The sequence below is a fragment of the Macrotis lagotis genome, unplaced genomic scaffold, assembly GCF_037893015.1.
Source record: "Macrotis lagotis isolate mMagLag1 unplaced genomic scaffold, bilby.v1.9.chrom.fasta BILBYCTG040, whole genome shotgun sequence".
Lineage (NCBI taxonomy): Eukaryota > Metazoa > Chordata > Mammalia > Peramelemorphia > Peramelidae > Macrotis > Macrotis lagotis.
The window spans coordinates 402,129-407,851 of record NW_027421947.1 but is presented as its reverse complement, the minus strand read 5'-3'; the positions used below and the strand labels follow the sequence as shown (position 1 = coordinate 407,851).

General features: G+C 39.6%; 1 pseudogene; it reads left to right on the top strand.

Annotated features, from left to right (window-relative positions):
• Positions 1-1,044: 1,044 nt before the first annotated feature.
• Positions 1,045-2,577, top strand: LOC141504050 (mortality factor 4-like protein 1 pseudogene; annotated as a pseudogene).
• Positions 2,578-5,723: the final 3,146 nt, after the last annotated feature.

The following is a 5,723-nucleotide window of genomic DNA, read 5'->3' as shown; positions in this document are numbered from 1 at the left end:
AAGCCACTTAACCCCATTGCCTTGTAAAAACCTAAAAAAAAAAGTTAGGTAAAGAGTTTGATCTTTAAAGCCGCAGGGGAGAAACCACAGGAGGCAGGGTGGAGGGGGGGCCGGGACTCAAAGTGAATGAAGCGGGACATTTAGAGCATAATTGAAATGAACTGCAGGATTGCCTGTTCCCAGAAGATGCTGGGCCTTCTCCTGCCTCTCTTCTCAGGCAGTCCGCTACCCTTGGTGTAGGTAACCCGCCCCACCCTTTTCCCTGGTCGAGTTCCTATGATGTTCATGCCTCTCCCCCTCCTCCTTCAGACCAGGGTTATGCCCCGCCCCTATGTCCATCTGAGCATGTGCAGAGCCCTTTGACTTGTGGGTGTCCGATTTCCGCCCGCCCGCGGTACCTCACTGTCACTCACAGAAGAACACTCCTGAGCCCACAGCAAGTAGTTAGCCATTTTTTATTTGAATAATTTATTTTAAACGGGAACAGCAGATTAGGTGGAGAAACATTATATGGGGTAGAGAATGGAATAGGTAGAGTGGGGTGTAGACACGTTTTGCTCCCCCCCACCCCGTACCTCTCTGGAGAAACGTACAGGGTGTTGGGGAGAGGTAGGGGTGTACGGGGCGTATGGGGTGTATGGGATGTATGGGGTATACGGGGTGTAGGGTGTGTACGGAGTGGGGTGGGGCCAAGATTCCCCCTTCCCCTCCCCCTCCCCCGTACTTTTCTAGGAAAGCGTTGGGCAGGAAAAGTGGCGGGAAGAACAGCTATTGGCCAGGGCTACTCATCTGGGAAGCCATGTGTGGTTGACATTGGTGTGAATAGACTGAGATTTGTCACTCTCAAGGTATGCTCTTGGTGTTGGAGGGCAGAATATGCTATTTTTAGCGACAACTAAAAAGCTAAGGAGGCTCTTCCTTCTGTGGCAGGTGCTTCTGAGAAATTGGGTCCAGGGTGCAGTTGCCATCGCCCAACTCCTAGAATGCCGAGGGTCTTCCCAGATCCGCGGAGTGAGGTATAAAGAGGAATACTGAGTGAGACATCTGGTGAGGTACCGAGAAGCAGACCACCAAAGGTCTGTGGGCAGGTGGAAAGACTTTGCTTGAGACATGACCTCAGAGAAAGAGAAAGGTGGCCGCAAGTGCCCCAGAAAACCCATATTCCAAGAGGGTGAGGATGTGTTGTGCTACCGTGGGCCTTTCCTGTACAAAGCCAAGTGTGCAAAGGTGTCTGTTAAGTACAAGAATGTGAAATACCAGGTACATTATTCTGGGCTTAAGGACAGGGATTCCCTGAAGTCCCGAATACCCAAGAGTCTGTGCAGCACCAGTGAGGCAGCTCGCCAACCGCTGGCCAGTGAGGCATCTTACCGGCCGAGCACCAGGGAGGCATCTTGCCAGTCGAGCAACAGTGAGGCATCTTGCCAGTCGAGCACCAGTGAGGCTGAGGCGGCCTATAGTGAAGCCTTCACTGACACTAATTGCACTGAGACGGGGGAGTGCTTCAAAGAGCGCCCCTCCCCCCAAGCTAACTGGGAAGAAGAATGGCTTCCCCAAGGCAAATTACTCAAATACAGTAAGGCCAATCTGAGGAAACTACATGAAGTTAACCGAGCGAAACTGCATGAAGGGATTGGGCCGGGACCCATTACCAGAGAAAAAGCCAGTGCCCTCCAGACGGAACATGATCAAGCCTCAGATACAATGATACCAAAAGCCAGAACCCCCAGAAGAGAACTCATATTATTTGCAAATATTGACAGTACCAGTTATGACAAACGTGGCTACCGTGCCAGCAAAGACAATGACAAATCCAACCATGATATCACCAATGATGACCAACCTGGCTGCAATAGCACCAGTGGTAAGCCTCGCCGTGGAAGAGGGCGGCCACCTAAACAGAAAAAACAGTCACTTGGACGGCAAAAACAGCCACCTGGCTGGCAAAAACGGCCACCTGGACGGCGAAAACGGTCACGGAAAAGACCAACCCAGACAACTCACGTAGCTAGTGACAGCGACAATGAAAAGAAGAGGGATCAAAACTTACTAGGAAATGCAGCTAGAAAAGTGTATATTCCTGAGGTACTGAAACGATGCCTTTTGGATGACTGGGACATGATTGTTGGACAAAACCAGCTATTTCATCTCCCTGCAAAGAAGACTGTGGATTCAATTCTAGAAGACTATCAAGAGTATGAGAGTATCTGTGGAAATAGAGATGCGAAATGGATGGAGGATATTAGGGAATCTGTGGTAGGAATCAAAGCCTATTTTAATATAATGCTGGGCTCTCAACTATTGTATAGATTTGAGAGACCTCAGTATGCTGAAATGCTGGAAAATCTACCTGGTGTTCCTTTGACCCAAATTTATGGAGCACCCCATCTTTTGAGATTATTTGTAAAAGTTGAAGAAATGCTGACATATACACCTATTGAGCAGAGGAGCTTAGTGTTACTGTTACAGCATTTGCATAATGTCTTAGATTACCTGGCAAATAATTACTTGATTTTATTTAATTTCAGCGAGTATCATTTTGTTCCTCTTGAATATTTTCGTAAGGCTTTTTATTAAGGGCCTACAAGTATGATGTCTTCCTGAATATTATTGGAACACTGTTTTAAGAGTCTAATGCTATTTGTATAACACTGTTAGCATTTGTTATATTTAGGTTTTAGTAAATGACGATGCTATATAGCAGATAACACCAATAATTGTATTGGTATTAAATGTGAGCAAATTTTTCACGACTTTATGTTGTTTAAATTTTTTTAAATTAAAAGAAAACATTTTTCACTTGCATCTCTCCATTTAGAGATGCTACTCATTTATGTACTAGTGAGCTATGTGGTATGTTTTATCTTGTTACAACAAAAATGCTTTAATTTGGTTGCACTTTTTTTTTACAATAAGCACCTCTACAGTCTGTTTGCCTGATTAATGATAAAGCCACTTGTATTAAAGGTTTTAATATATATATATATATATATATACATATATATTTATATATATATGTATGTATACATATATATATAAAGAATCATTCATTTGTGTTGTTAATTTTATTTTGTGATGTTGAAGTAGCTCCTCACTGAATTTTCACTGTGTCATTCTGAAACTACATTTTCTTTTCCATATTGCTAAAGATGACTGTTTAAAATGATGATTTATCACTTATTAGAATATCTAGAAAGAACAAATTTTCAAGAGTTGCTTTATACATCCTAGAAATAAATCGTTATTGAAAATGCATTTGTTTTGAACTATTTATTACCTTGTTTAAACCTAGTACTCACAGAAGCCTAGCTAGCCTGCAGTTAAAGTTCATAAGCAATGAAACAAAATAATTGATTATTTCTGGAGTCAGCAGTGAATATTTTAGAATGTACCATCTTTAGGAATATACAGGTGAGTATACTTTTCCCCCCCCTCTAACTTATAATTCCTAGGACTTACTGAACAGATGAGTGGACCATCTGTCATCTTGTATATATGCATTTTTTGGTTTTTGGTTTTAATATTTTACTTCTTTGGTTCTGTGGGACTATAAATGAACTGTCTTAAATAGAAACACCTGTGTCTAGATTAAGACTAATAGTATATACTATACTGTACCTGAAATCATTTCTCCTTACCTGATGTCTAGAACAAGTGAATGAACTTTTCTTTCAGATTGACTTGTTCCACTGATTTGGCAACAACAACAACAAAAACAAAACAATATCTATCTTCTCTAACTGCGTATATACAGTCTTTTAAATTTTTTTTAGGTTTTTACAAGGCAATGGGGTTAAGCAGCTTTCCTAAGGCCACACAGCTAGGTCATTATTAAGTGTCTGAGGCTGGATTTGAACTCAGGTCCTCCTGACTCCAGGGCCAGTGCTCTAATTACTGTGCCACCTAGACGCCCCTGGGTATATATTGTCTTAAGGTGCAAAGAGACTGATTTTTAGTCATATGGCTTCTTATACAAGTATTAGTATTTTAATCTTAAAATGGAGGAGCGTTTGGAAATAATGATTTTGACCAGTAAGAGACAAAAATACTGATTCAAAATATTTTAAGAATAGAAACTTTGAAGAATAGAAGCTCCATATACAAAGAACATGAGTCAGGAATGAAATAGTTTTACTTGTATATAATACTGAAATTGTATTTCAAGGATCCATGAGTTAATTTGGGCAGGTGGGTACTCTAGCACAAATTCCAGTTCCTCATGGCCTTAATAGATGGTCTTATAAATTGCAATCACCAAGAAAACTAATTGAGATTACTGCGGTGAAACTGGGAATGAGTTTTTTTTTTCTCTCTCTCTCTCTACACTTTTTTAGTTTACTCTCCATGAGATAGTCTGCTACTAGACTTATATTGGAAACATTCCTAGCTGGGGAAGACTTGCTTCCAAAAGTCCAGGCTACATTCACATAACAATGAGGAATCATTGCAAAGAGTGAATTAAATTCATTGCTTAAGTACCATTCCTTTCTTCATAGAATCTTCATGAATGTGAAAGATGCTGATTTTTCCCATTCAGTTTTCACTCATATTGTATCAACAATAGTGGGCAAGCTTTCAGAAAATTCTCTTTTCAAAAAGAATTCTGGAAAGTTTGTCAGGGCCTTTATATATTTGATGGAGTTTACATATAGGGAACTGAACTTTTAATCTGAGAAGATCTGGTTTCAAATCTCGTTTCTCTCACAAGTTAATCCTGGGTGAATAATTTAGCTTCTCAATTTTTAAATCATATTTCTTCCAAATATTCTAAGAAGATCTGACTTTGGGTTCCCGATACCAGTGAAATCACAGATCTAGTTCTCGTCCCATGTCTGAATAGGGATAGGCTAACTTTGGGTGCAAACAATGTTTTTATGACTTTCTGCCTTTCGTTTTTGATTGCTATCAAGAATAGTGAAATACACATTTTTATACAGGCAAAGAAAATTCTAGTGAATAAGAAACTTCTAAGCTTCTAAATGAACTCAATGAGAAGATTTGAGATGGGACAAAATTTTCAATCGATGTTTTTCCAAATTAACCCAGGGATAACTGCACAAGATCTTTGCTTAGGGTGGAGCTTCTTGATTCTTCCCAGAAAATGGTTAGGAAATTTTTCAGAAGTGGGTGTTATTGAAATCCCTAAAGTTCAGTTATAAATCACCATTAACCTCATAGGTGTAGTGACTTCTTCCTTGCCTCCCTTCTTAAATACACTTACAAATTAACTTTCTCAAGCCTCTTCACATGCTTTGTCCTTGTAGAGCTTGGTGGCTGAAACAAGTGATTTCATAGTTCTAGACAATTTTTTCCCCATTGACTTTTTTCTAATTATTATTTATTTTTCCAATTACATGTAAGGGCAGTTTTCAACATTCATTTTGTAAATTTTTTCCCCTCCCACCCTTCCCTCCTCCCTCCTTAAAAAAGCAAGTAATCTGATATAGATTTTACATTAAGCAACTCTTGAATGAGTTGCAATTGTGTTTATTGTGATTATAGGCTGTAACTGTGATTAAGTTACTAACCCAATCACCACTTAACTTAAAAAAAATTGCTTTCCTTTCTAATGCATTAAGAAACATTTTTTTCTATTAACATTTTCTACACTATAAGTAAGAAAAAGCACAAATGCTTTTTACTGAATCAGCACATTCTCTGCAAATGATTCTTTTAGTTTCCTAGAGTACTGAAACGGTCCAGGGTCATAGACAGTATATTTT